This window comes from Mesoplodon bidens (genome assembly GCF_964165515.1).
Source record: "Mesoplodon bidens genome assembly, chromosome: 7".
NCBI classification, from domain to species: domain Eukaryota; kingdom Metazoa; phylum Chordata; class Mammalia; order Artiodactyla; family Ziphiidae; genus Mesoplodon; species Mesoplodon bidens.
In genome coordinates this window covers 49,434,219-49,448,275 of record NC_138164.1, presented here as the reverse complement: position 1 = coordinate 49,448,275, position 14,057 = coordinate 49,434,219, and the positions used below count along the sequence as shown (strand labels likewise).

The 14,057-nt window shown below is 48.6% G+C and overlaps 1 protein-coding gene across 4 annotated transcripts in view; it reads left to right on the top strand.

The window, feature by feature from the left end:
• Positions 1–1,620: 1,620 nt before the first annotated feature.
• INSC (INSC spindle orientation adaptor protein) overlaps positions 1,621–14,057 on the top strand; it is a 125,539-nt gene continuing 113,102 nt past the window's right edge. For 2 of the 4 annotated variants that reach the window (XM_081238865.1, XM_081238867.1), the window contains exon 1: positions 1,621–1,669. The gene's annotated coding sequence lies outside the window, so the exon portion shown is untranslated. Of the gene's footprint in view, positions 1,670–5,109; positions 5,190–14,057 lie in introns of those variants that run through there. The other 2 variants (XM_081238864.1, XM_081238866.1) reach the window with 1 other exon arrangement.

Sequence of the window (14,057 nt, the reverse complement as noted above, 5' to 3'; positions counted from 1 at the left end):
AGGTACTTTTACATTCCTGAGCTCATCTCATACTTTCAACAACGTATGAGCTAGGCAGAGATTATTATGATCCCCATTGTAAATATGGGAAAACTGAGCCTCAGAGAGTTTAAGTGACTTGTCCAAGGACGCATAGCTAGAATGTAGTAGAGGCAGTGTGCAAGGTTAGGTTTCTTTGAGGATAAAGCCCAGGCTCTTTTTTTTTTTTTTACACTACCTGATCTACCAGAAATGGACTCAAAGATTCAGGAAACTGCCCATTTGAGGAAGGCTGTGGCTTCAGTGTTAATGCTTAGCCAGGTGAATGGCTGGGCCTTCAAGCTCTGTCCCCAGGCCCTGAGACAGCCTTTGCTGAGATAGGAACTGAAGCCCCTCTCAAGGGTCTGGGGAGTAGCATCAGGGTGTCTCCAACGGATGGAGGCTGCAGTCAAAGCTGGCTTGTCTGAGGAGGATGACTTGGGCATCTACAGAGTCTGGGGTCCCCAGAGAGCTGAGGCAGTTGAGTTAATGTCGGGAGCTGCAATGTGTCCAGGGCCAGGGAGCAATCATCATTTTTAGCCAGGGCCTGAAAAGGTGAACACGGGTATTAGTGTCAAGGAAGAGAGGCTGAGATGGGACCTTGGAGTGGTCATTGTGTCTTGGAGACAGAACTAGTTTTCCTGTCCCTGAACACAAAGTGTGAGCATATTGACATACAGTAGTTGCACATGAGGGATTTAGGTTAGATGCCAAGGAGAACTTCCTGCCAATGAGCGGGTTCAAAATTGGAAACAGTGCCCAAGGGAGGCTAGGGTCCGCTCTTCCTTGGTGGCCCGCCCCCCAGAGTGGGTAGAGGAACTCCAGGCCCCTGGTGGGGAATCATTCATGGCAGGGTGGAGAGGGTTGGATGGAATGCGACGTTCCTGAGCTTTGGGGTAGGAATCAGCCTTCTTCTCTAGACTTGGCCATCTGACACTAAGTGCAGAGCGGAAGTTTGATGTGCCCCAAGTTAAAACGAGTCTCTGCAACCATCTTCTGTCCTTTCTGGCAGGTCAGCGATCTTATGTGAGCGACTTAGGTTCCAAAGGGAAGCACCTGAGGGTCAATAAACCAAGTGGCCTTCCGGGCGTTTGGGGGCTGCTCAAAGTTCAGCGCTTCCTCCGCAGAGCCTGTGAACCGCACCCAAACCCCTCCTTGTTTTGTTTCAGTTCCAACGCACTCCCTTTCCTCTCCAGATGTTGGCATGTGGGGCACATGTGGGCACCAGGGTCGGGACGGCTCCGACGGTCCGGGGTGCTTACCCGCCGTGACTCCCGCCCGGCCCCGTGCGAGCCAGGTCTCTAATTAGACCTGACCGCGTCCCCATTCCAGGGCTCCCCACAGCCGAGAGCACAAAGTTAGCACTGCCAGGGGCACCAAAAGAGCCTCGCAGCCCGGCTGAGACTGCAGGCAGCGGTGGCTGACGCGGGGCAGAGGTTTGGCAGCGAGCGGACTGTTGCCGGAGGTCCTGCGGCGGCGGGCGGGAGCGGCGGGCGGGGGCAGAGCGGGGTGGGGCGCGGGCAGCCGGCGGCCCTCGGGCTGGGCCACCGAGCAGGTCACTTGCTCGCAGCCTCTGCAGCCCCAGCTGTGCCTGCCGCCGCCGGCCTGGCCGCTGCATGCAGCCGCGCACACGCGCTCTCACTCGCTCGGAGTAAGTAGGCGGCGCTCCCCAGGCTGGATTCGGTGCCCAGCCCGGTCCGGGACAGAGCATGCTTGTGACTATTTGGATAGTAGGTGTAAGTGTATCAGTGTGAGTGCTTGTGAGTGGGAGCGAGCGCCAGTGGGAGGACTTGTGTCTGGGCTGGTATGTGAGCATAGGGAACTTTCTAGCATATGTCCCAGGGTGTGAGTGTGTGGGAACTTCTGTGTAGGTGGGCCTGGAGTGCACCCATAGGTGGCACGTGTGTCTGTGTGGCCCTTGCTGCCCCGTGTCTGTACTCTGGGTACGCATTGGTGAGTGTGGTAGGCAGGCTCCATGGGGCTGAGGGGGTCGTGTGCCGATGGCTGCATGCGTGTGAGTGAGCAGATGAAGACAGAAGCTGGGGATAAGGAGTGTTATCTGAACTCAGACTTTCTAGGGTGACCCGACTTGTCCCCAGCTGGGGTGTCTTCTCTGTGGGTCACTCGGCTTTGGTTTCTCAGGACTCTGAGCGGGGCAGGAGTTTAGCACCAACACTGGACTGAATGGGGGTCCGAGCCAGCCTGGCTGACTGGCCAGGGTTGGGGAGACAGCCCCACTGTCACTCCAGGAGGAGGTGGGAGGACCACTCAGCCATGCCCACCCACAGACACTCACAGGACACCCACACACTCACAGCTGCTCATGTGTGCACACCTTCCCGCCACTCACACCAGTCTTGCACACATTGTATCTCAGGAGGGCTGTGTAAATACTCACCTGCTTTCAGTATGTACATCTGAGGACAGTGACACATATCCAACAGGTATCTCCGTGTGCAAAACACATATGCACAAACATGCATCCCTGGCTTGACCCACTCTCAGCCTTTTAGGCCCCCTTTTCGGTCCCCTTTAGCCTACATGTGGCACCTTGGACAAGTCTAAGAAACTGGCTTTGGTAGGAAATCTCTTAAGCCAGGGGCTTTGGCTGGGGGATCAGGGCAGATGTTGATACAATGCCTTCAGAGTGTCCCATTTGATCTGGAACTGAGGCTGTTCTTTGAGTAATCTTACCTTTTTAGAAGTGAAAAGGACCGTCTGGCAAGGCAAGCAGGGCCAGTCTGGGATCAGAGGCAGAGCTCAGCACCTGTAATTTGCTCCACACTCTAGTTTATTCTCTGGATTCCCCCTGCAGCAGAAAAGCAGTGAGCCTTCTGTGGGCTGGGCCCAGACAGTCATCTGACAGGCAGAAGAAGTGAGTTGAGCTGGGCTGATTTCTTCTCTTTTTTGGTTTTAGTCAACCCTGTTTTGAGTCTCCCATCTGCAGTTGAGGCTGAAAGGGAGAGCCTTTGCTTTGCTCCATTCCAGTGGTTATCTCTCTTCTTGACAGAATCTTGTTCTCCCTGACCTCCTCCCCTTGGGGACTGGGGACACACGAAACAGTGCCCGGAAGACTAGGTGCCCCCAGATATTAGCTGGCTGCTGCTGCTGCAGTTGCTGCTGTTATGGTTTCTAGACCGCTCCCATCCTGACCATTCTCCTGTGGACAGGTCTCAATGAGGTGCCCTCACTAAATGTGCTTCCTCAGTTGGGAAGTTAGAAAGATGACATTGACTTTCTCTTTCTAAGGGTTTATGGTTTGGTCTAAGGAGTGCCTGAGTTCTCACCCCACCAACTCCTCCAGTATGCAGGGGAGCAGATGGACTTCATGTATTTCCTGAGGGGGTGCTGGAACCTACCTTTCCCTGGCCTGGTCCTCCACCTGACCCTTGGCGGGGGTGGTTAAATAAGGGCAGGCTGTGGTCAGCTGGGCAGCCTTTTACAGAGTGAAGGTGGTGGGGAAGGAAGTCTCTGTGCCTTCCCTAGCCTTCTTACGTGTGGGGGCCCCCAGCCATCTTAAGACTCAGGAAAAGACTCTGGAAAATGAGGTACCCACTGTGAATCCCAGGCTGGTTCCCCAGTTTTAGTTCATCAAAGACATATACCTACAATCAGAATTTCAAAGCAACAATTAGGACTCACAGAGCATCAAGACAACCCTTTAAGGTAACACAGTTCCAATTTAAAGAAGAGAAATCAGACAACCCCCCAAATGGTAATAATAACAACTACTATTTATTGAATCTATAATACATGCTTTATTTCATTTACTTTTCACAGCAACCTTATTAGGTTAATAGTCCCATTTTTTTCCTCTGACAAGGAAATTGAAGCTTAGAGTGCTCAAGGGATTTCTACAGGTCTGTGTGTCTGCTGAGCTCATGACATCACCTGTGTGTTTACCTTCTTACTCTGGCTGCCAGGAAGCTCTTAGTTCATCATATTGCTTCATCCTAGTAAATGTGTTCATTGGAACCATGGCTTTGACTTTTAATTTCTGCTTTAATAACTTTATATTATACCCATCTTTAGCTGTAAACTCCTACATCCTTCATAGAAAGAGACCAGAATAAATTAATGAACAATCAGCAATTAAGCATTCTATTGGTCTCTGAGGATGAGAACCATGTTGCATGGATTTTGGGGGGACATCTCCAATTTCAAATATTTCATCTGGTTTTCAAACCATATGTCTCAATTTTGGCTTCTGTATTTTGGGGCTCTGATTTGTGACCATGTCTTGGGGCTTTTCTTCCCAGCAGCTCTGGGAGAAAAGGCCCATCTCTGTGCTGGCTCAGACAATGGGGATTGTTGTGAATGAATTGGGCCATTGATGAATGTCCCCTCCTCTGACTGCTTCAACTGCCAGCTTCTCCCTGTCTCAAAGGCATGAGTGTCTGGTGCCCAAAGGAGTTTGACCCCTGCCCTATGCCTGGCCCTGGCCCTACGGCCACCCCTTTCTCATGTGACCCCGCCTAGGCTCAGGGCTCTGCTGAGAGGTCTGTGTCTCTTGGACCTAAGCTCTGCCTCCCTCAGAGCAGACCATGTGGACCACGTGGTCTGTGATCAGGGATGGCCCCTTTGGAGCCGGAGCTCAGGGTGAGGAGCATGGGCACACACGCAGGGCCCTTCTGCTCCCTCCCCTGGACCTGTGAGGCCATAGGCTAGTGCTCAGTTTTTCCTTTTCCCCATGAGGGGCTCTCAAGTCTGCCATGTGGTCAGAAAGTCATTTGTCACCTCTTATCTGCAAGAGATGTGTGTCACCAGGGTCATCTGAATGCAGGACAGGGCTCTAGCCACACTGCAAAGTTGGCGAGACCCCTAACTAATTTACTCTAAGACTGATTCTTTCAGCCTGCCCAAGGCTATTAGTATTTGGAAAGGGGAGAAGTGAGGGGCAATGCTTAGCCCTAAAGATTACTTACAAGGACTCTCGTGGTGGGCTTTCAGGCATTGTGTTGAGATCTTGCTTCTCAGTATGCATTAAGTCACCTGATGCTGGCAGCTGTTTCCCATGTTCAAGATTAATCCTCCCAGAAGCACTTGGTTACAAAGGGGAGGAGGAATCGTTGGCCTGAGGCCCCAGGATATGCCTGGCACTGGGTGGTGTGCTGGTGGGTTGGTGTGGGTGACGGGTTTGTACCTTCCCAGGTAAATGCCACCTCAAAAAGGTAAGACTAAGACTTGATTGCATCTCTGCTGAGGATTCTGGGTGTTCCCTGGGCTTTAAGCTCAACCAAGTGAAAACAGGTTTAAAATCCAGCAAGAGAGCACTGGGTGAGGCAGTCAGAACGTCTGTGGGGGAAGGCTTACTCACGCTTACTCACATTTTTTAGTGTCTACTAAGGGCCAACCCCCTTGTTAGGCTCTTTGCATCTTTTGTTTCAGGAAACCTCTGGAACAACGCTGGGAGACAGGCGCTGCTATTTTAAAGATAGGGAAACTGAAGCACAGCAAGGTTAAATGATTAGCCCAAGGTCAGAGCCCGCAACAATTTCATCCCAGGTCTGTCTGACTCTGGAGTCTGTGGTGAAGACTGTGGTCTGTGATCCACTGACCACTCCCCAGTTCAAAGGCCCTGAAAGCAGGGAAGTCCAGGCCTTTGGGCCAGCTGGGGAAGAGCTGAGGGCTTGCCTTCTCTGGCTCTAGGACCTGAATATCATCAGCATCACTGGCCTTTCCAGCCTCAGATGGAGACTGCTGCTCTGTGGGAAGCAGGGGTGGGGTGGGGAAGGCCTCCCAGGCCAGACAGGGATACCCCTGCCAACCCCGCCCCCTCCCTGCCAACCACTCCCTTGGGGTGTGCTTCTGTGACTTCACTTCTTCCCTGGAGCAATCTCTGGGGACCGAGCCTACACCCAGACACTGTGATCCAGCCAGCCCAGTCCCCCCTCTTCCTGCTACATGGTGCCCTCAGTGCCAAGCTCTGGGGGAGTCCTGGATCCTCTGAGGATGTCTCTGGGCAGACCAGACCCTGTTCGGCCTGAGGCAGTGTCTAAGCATCAGCAATTTGGCTGGGTAATTGTGTATAGTGTTCACTTTCTGCTGGAGAAATGGAGGTTTTGTCTTACAAACCAAATATCCTGGGTTAGGAAACCATGTGAAATGCAGCCTGTCGTCTGGGGGTGTGGGCTGCCTTGTGGGTCTGTGTGTGGTGCTGGTTTAAAAGACATGGTCGAGGGACAGAATGATTGACTCAGGCCATATTGTTGCCTCTGATAGAGGGTCAGAGGTGGGCTGCATATACTGGCAATGTGCAGAGAAAAGAGCACGGGCTTTGCCATCAGACAGGTCTGACTCAGAGCCTGTTTCCATGTCTGTAAAAAGGGGTTCCTTATGATGCATTGGTGATGCTAGAACTGGAAAGTTTATTGAAGTGTAGTGTCCAGCATAGAACAGGTCAACTGTAAATGACATATTCTTCCTTCCTGTCCCACCTACCTTCTGGGAAAGAACACTGGGCTGATGGCAAGAGATCTGGATTCCAGCTCTAGCTCAGCCTCTGGGTACATTGTTTTCTCTTACCCTCTCTGGGCCTCACTTTCCTCATGCATAAAATTAGAAGAACTTATTTCCCTTATTCTTCTGTATTTTTTGAGGATCGTGAAAGAGACTGAAGTCAGGGAGCTCTCTTGGAGGATGCAGAAAATTTAGTCACTATTATTCATGTATCCATGCTGCAGTATTAACTGAGATCCTGTCATGTGCCAGGGCCCGTGCAGAGCACAGGGTATACAGGTGTCGGGAATATCCCAGTCCTCAAGGCAAGACAGGATTGTGAACAAACAGTGACAAGCCTGTCTGTGGGACATGATCATGGCAGGTATTAGTATATCAGAAGAGGAAGTGTCACCCCCAACTGGGGCAATCAAGGAGGCCTTACCAGAGGTGAAAATTCCTGGTCTGGATCTGGAAAGATAACAGGAAGATTCCGGGAGGATAAGAGGAGGGTTTTCTAGGCTGAGAGACCAGCACATGCTAAGGCACAGAAATGTTGCCTCGTGTGGTAAGCTTGGGGGACTTGAGGCAGTGAGGGTACTGGTCAGTAGTGATGAGAGAGAGATGGGAGACTTTACAGAGGGCTGTCGATGGGTGTCAGGACTTGATGGCTGTGCTGAGGTGTTTTGATTTTTATCATGACAGTTGTGGGCAGCCCCTGAGGTGTTTTAAGCAGGGGAGGGTCATGGTTTGATATGGGCTCACGTATTCATTCAGCAAACATAAAAACAAACAATTTTATGTCACCTTTAATTTTGATATCATATCAAATTAATGAAAATTTGCAAGACTGATAAAAGAAATCCTTCTTTATCTGTATCCCTTAATTGATTACAAGACACTGCATTTACTTCATTTTTTTCATTCCTTCTCTCTCCAACAATATAAAAAATACATTATTTTTTATTATTTATGTATATTTCAATTATCTGTATAATTTATACTTTATTCATTTATTATAATTATATATTTATGGTTTTATCATGTATATGTATATATGAATATATACATGTATATGAATACATATAAAATATTCATATTTCTGATCAATTTAAGAGTAAATCGAAGACATGGTGCCTCTTTGCCTGTAAATACTTAAGTGTGTATTTCCTTAGAAAAAAAGATATACTCTTACTACAATACAATTCTGTCCCAATAATGTCTCTATAGCTCTCCTGTCTCCCTCGCCCCGTTCAGGGTCTAAGCCACAGATGGCATTTTGTTATCATGTCTCCTCAGTCTTCTTTAATCCAGAGCAATTCCTCTGCTTTATCTTTCTTGACCTTTGTGTTTTGAATGGTATAGGCCAGTTATTATGTTGAATATCCCTCCATTTGGGTTTATCTGATGGTTCTACATGACTGGATTCAATCTGTGCATGTTGGGCAGGAGTACCACGAAGTGAGGTTAGCATACCAGCGAGCACAGGCTGCGTGGACTGTCCCAGTGCTGGTGATGGAAGCTTTCGTCACTTGCTTGAGGAGATGTTCACCAGTTTCTCCTGTGAAATTACTGTTTTTCCCTTAGTAATCAATAAGTAATTTGTGGAGAGATACTTCGAGGTTTTGTAAACATCCTGTTCCTCATCAAACGTTTAATCACTAATTTTATCATCATTGATACCTTTTTTTTTTTTTTTTTTTTTTTTTGTGGTACGCGGGCCTCTCACTGTTGTGGCCTCTCCCGTTGCGGAGCACAGGCTCCGGACGCGCAGGCCCAGCGGCCATGGCTCACGGGCCCAGCCGCTCCGCAGCATGTGGGATCTTCCCGGACCGGGGCACAAACACGTGTCCCCTGTATCGGCAGGCGGACTCTCAACCACTGCGCCACCACGGAAGCCCCATTGATACTTTTGAATCCATCATTTCTTCTATATTTATTAGTTGGCATTTTTCTGTAGGAAAGATCTTTCCCTTCTCCCTTTCTTTCTTTCTCTTTATCTCTCTCCTCCCTTCCTCCCTCCCTCCCTTCTTCCTTTCCTTCATTACTATGAACTCATAAATTCTTAAGTAATTTATTCAGTGGGTTTAATCAATTTGTATATTTTATTTTGATGTTCAGAATGTACAAGATTTGATCAGTGGGAGGTTCTCAGACTGGCTCTTGTTTCTTTTGACTTTTCCCCATGATTCTCTGAGCATTTGGTTACTATTGCTCTAGCAAGATGTTCCAGGCTCATTTTGTTCTTTTCTTGCCCCAGCCTTGGAATTAGTCATTTCTCCAAGGACCCCTGGATCCTTTTAGTGGAAAATGGTATTAGAAACCAAGACCTGGGGCTACATGTGCTCCCTGTTACTGGTGTGTCATTGCATTTATGCCCTCTTAGCAAACAGAGCTAGGGTATATACTTATATGTCCATATTTATTTCTATAATAAAAAAATAAAACAAATTATTATAGGTTTTTAGAAAGAAAAACTCAAGTGATTGAGACAGAGAGTGAGAGGATAGGGTGGCTTAGATGTGTGGTGAGGGAGGGTTTGTTCGAGGAGGCGGTATTTAGAAAGACCTACAGTGTGGAATGGATGGATTGGAAGGAGACAGAGCCTGGAGATTCTTTCAATTCTCTAGGAAATAATTACAAGGACCTGAAATAAGACAGGCAAGAGAGGAAGTAGAATCAGGTAGCTGGTTGAATGCAGAAGGTGAGGGAGACGAAGGAGGGAGATAGACATCTCCAAGGCCTGTCAAGATGAGTGTGTCCAAAACGGAATTTCTGCATTCTTGCTCGGCAGTGTCCTATTCATATGTGGTCCTCTCCAGGTATTTCAGATCTCATTGAATGGCTCCTTCATCTATACAGCTGCACAAGTCAGAGAGAGCTGGCAATCATCTTCAACACCTTTCTCTCTCAAAGCTCATATACAATTCACCACCAAGTCTGTTGGTGTTCTCTTGAAAATCTCTCCCCAGTCCATCACTTCTCTCTGTCTCCACCAGTATCACTCTAGTTCAAGGCACCATTTTCATCTTACCGGACGATTGTGAGAACTTCCTAACTGGTCTACTTATACTCCCTCCAATTTGTTGTCACATAGCAGCCAAATGTATTTTAAAACACAACTCATGGGCTTCCCTGGTGGTGTAGTGGTAAAGAATCCACCTGCCAATGCAGGGGACACGGGTTTGAGCCCCGGTCTGGGAAGATCCCACATGCAGCGGAGCAGCTAATCCCGTGTGCCACAACTACTGAGCCTGTGCTCTAGAGCCCACGAGCCACAACTACTGAGCTGTGTGCCACAACTACTGAAGCCTGCTCACCTAAAGCCCGGGCTCTGCAACAAGAGAAGCCACCGCAGTGAGAAACCTGCACACCTCAACAAAGAGTAGCCCCCGCTTGCCGCAGCTAGAGAAAGCCTGAGCGCAGCAACAAAGACCCAACGCAGCCTAAAATAAATAAAATAAATTAATTTAAAAAAAATTTTAAAACCCCACACAACTCATGTCATTTCCCTCCTTAAAAATACTTCAGTTGCTTCCTATTGATCTTAAGCTAAAGATCAACCTCTTTAATAAGCCTACAAAGTCTAATTTGTCTGACCCCTGCCTCCACTCCTACGCCCTCTCGCCGAGCTTCTTTCTTCACCCTCTCTCCTGGCCTTTTCTCAGTCCCTTGGGCTTGTCAGTTGGCAAGGCCACAGGCCTTAGCATTTGCTGTTCTTCTGCTTAGAACACTCTTCTCTTCCTTCATGTCTTCACCTACTGAATTCTTACTTATATCTCAGCTCTCAGCTCAGCTGTCACTTCCATGATTAGGTCAAATCCCATTTTATAGGGCTTTACAACACCATGTACCACCTTCAAGGCTTTATCATAGTTGTGATTTTACATTTATTTACAATTTGTCATGATAATTAATGTTTACTTTTCCTATTTGATGATGAGTTTTGCTCATTACTTTATCCTAGTATTTAGCATGTTACTGACACATGTCGCAAATATTTGTTGGATGGATGAATGAATGAATGAAGTTTTATCGGCTGAGCAACCAGCTGGTTGGTACCATTCAGTAGAATAAAAATTCTATGGGAGAAGTAGATTTGGAGAGAAAGATAATTCACTCTAGGACATGTTACATTTGAGGTACATCTCAACCACGTCTGGCCCCCCAAACATCTCACCGTCTTCTGGGCAAACAAATTAGACTGTCATTCAAGAGCTTTGAGGGGACTGGTGATAGGTGACAGCTAATTCCTGGGCAATTCTAAGGAGCTCCTGGAGAAGATAGCTAAATCACATGGCATCCCTGAGCTGTAACCCCCTTTCTGGTTTGTAGAGGATACAGGAGATCTGAGGGGCCTCCAGGTGGTTTGACCTGGCTCCTTGGCGGCTATGAAGGATTTAACAAACATTTATGAAGCCTCCTTGGAACTTGAGAGTTACTTGCATGATTCACATGGGTCAGGAATTGCCAACCTCCTCCCCACCCCTGAGACTGCACTAGATATAGGCCTAAAAGAGAATTCAGAGAGGGTCTTACTAAGCCCAATGAGCTCTCCTTACAAAGATGCCAGTAGTCACTCCAGCCCACTCACTCCTGCATTCCTCACTCACTCGTTCAATATCTATTTCACCTTCACTCAGTCACCTACCTGCCCAACCACATGTATCCATCCACAAACACGAGTTTATGTTGGATCTGTAGCAGGACTCAGTGCTGATGAGTCACCCTCCCTGCCCTCTCCTTCATCCCTCTTTCATATGGTCCTCACAGCCCAAGAGTTTATGTTGGATCTGTAGCTGGACTCAGGGCTGATGAGTCACCCTCCCTGCCCTCTCCTTCATCCCTCTTTCATATGGTCCTCACAGCCCAGGAGCCCAGATGAGGAGACATCAGGGTGGGGAGGTGTCACTTTACTGGTCGAAGGCCATGTGTGCTTGCAGGGTGTTATCAGGAAGAGAGGGAGATGCCACCACACCAACTGCTCCTCTTATTTCACCTCCTGCTTTTCTAGTGTCCCTTCCCCTCTTTCAATGGTGATGAGAGCTTAGGAATTAAGCTCCTTGATCAGATAGGTAGAAGGTGGTAGCTGGGCTCTGCAGAGATACTTGGGGCTCAGGCTTAAAAGGGAAAGAGAGATACAGCTCCCCATGAGCCCCACCATGGAGAAGAGGACACTTTTGTTTTCCTCTTCATTTTCTACCAGGATTGCCCTTTTAACCCTGTGGAATTTGCAGAGAGGCTGGGGGGAGGGCAGGACAGCGGGATTTAAAATGTGGCATTTAGAAACCAGGCAATAGACTAATCCTGGCCCCGCCCCTCCAGAAACTGCTCTTTCAGTTCTCTGAGGTTTGTCATTTACAAAGAGCCCCACAGAATGTGCGCTGTCCATCTGCCGTGACATCAGACAGGGTTGGGGCTGAGCAGACATAGGACAATGGCAGCCACATCAGATAAGAGCATCTTGGAAAAGTGCCCGAAGATGCCCAGGATCTAAGTTACAGACTCATTCACTCATTCCCTCTCTCACTCATTCATTCAACAACGATCTACTTAGCACCTACTCTGTGCCAGGCATTGTTCTAGGCACTGAAGATACAGCAGTGAGCAAAACACATGACGGAGTAGAATTGCTTTCTGATGTGGGAAGATAGTAAACAGGTTGATATATGCAAAGTGGTGCTGAGTGCTGTGGAGAAATATAAAGAATGGTAAGGGGGTTCCAAGGGTAGGAGGGGACTTGTACATTTATACCAGGTCAAGAGGTTCTCTCTGATATGCAGATATTTAAACAGAGGCCAGGAAGCAGTGAAAGGGCAAGCTATGTGAATACTGGGGGGAGGAGCAGTCAGCACTTCAAGATTCTGGGTGCCCTGTGGTCTGGAGGGTCAGAGTAAGCTTCTAGGGGGAGGCCACATTTAAGCTGAATCTTGATGTATGGGGACAGCAAGTCAGTCCTGAAGAATAGCAGGGAACTTGCCTTGAAGCTTGAACATAAGGGACATGTCGAGGAGTACAGTTTGGTAAGGCCCAAAGAGGCAGGGTAGGCTGGAAACAGGGTCTGGAGAGTCATGAGTGCCAGGCTAAGGAGTTCATACCTGAGTTGAGGGACACTGGGGCGACATAATAGATTTTCAGCAAGATGTCACAATGAGAGCTGTGTTTTAAGCGGCTGAAACTAATATTAGGATAGGCTGGGGACTGGGCAGCCAGCAAGAAGACAATTGCCTTGGGTGAGCCTGCTTGGCCTTATGACCACCAAGGACCCTGAGGTTGGGGGGAACGCTGGGTGGCCCCAGATGCACAGTGGGCAGGGATACAGTGATGTAGGGACTATAATGGCCGACAGAAGCAGCAGGTAATGTGAGTGGTCATCACTGGGACAAACCCCAGATGTCTCCTGTAACTCAAAGCTGTCTTTGAGCAAAGAACACAGAGCAGCCTGGGTTCTAGGGCAGAGCAAGCTGGAGAAAAGAGTTTGGGTCTCATCTCTGGCCACAAATGACTATTTTAGACACTTCTGGGGAGGGGGTTCTTGGATTGTAGGAACATTAGTTTCAGAGGAGAGCTTATCTAATCCAGCCCTCTCCTCTCACAGATGGGAAATTGGAAGCCCAGAAAAGGGGCATAAATTGTCCAAGGCCATATAGAGCACGTGTGGCAGAGATAGGTCAAGCATCTTATTTGAACTCATCTTGGAGGAATTACTATGTCTTATTTAATTACACATTTATATATATATATATATATATATATATCTTTCAGTGGAAGAAGAAATTCTAAGAAAAAGGCAATTGTTTTATTCATCGACTTCTCTATCATCTAGCTGCAGCCTGATAACAGAGCAGATGCTCTCTTGACCTGGACCAAGGCTGATGTTAGCCTGGTCTCAGATGTGGGACAGGAGCTGCCTGTGAGTAGGGGAGAGCCTGGCTCTGGATCTCCTTCACGCACTCATGTGGCCTGGCCTGAGACCATCTCTACCTCAGTTATACTCACAGTCCTCGGCAAAGGGACCATGAATGTGAGAGAGTGTGGAGGCTGCTGTCACAAGGGTGCCTGCCAAGAGGGAGAGGTGACAGTTGTGGTGAGGGCCTGGGTGTCCTGGGCCTGAGGCCACTGCAAGAGAGAGAGGCCCTGCCCAGCTTGAGAGAGCAGCCCACAGGGGGTTTCACAGCCGCTAGCTGGGCACCTGGGATGCATGTATGGGGTGAAAGTGCAGTCTTGGTCTGGCCTGCGGCTGGGCCCCCAGGGATTTCACCAAACCCACTTTTTTTCAGCCCAGGTTTTCAGCCCAACCCTGTTGTCCCAAGGAGCTGAAGGCCACAGTTTTAAGAAGAGGTCCTGTTCTTTCCCCACAGCATGCAGAAGTCTATGACTTAACAGCAGGAATTGTCCTTCAATGTGCTTCCATCCTCACATTCAGGATCCTAGTTGGGGAGGGGGTGGGGAGGGGCTGAGCTGGAGACAGTTTCCTGAAAAGTCAGAGGGATTCAAGCTATAGCTCCTGCCAGCCCAGACCCCTGCATCTGTGCTGGATGAGTAATTGGTTCTTAAGCTCTTGGTCAACACAATCTGTTTGTCTTGCACTATGGCGCTGG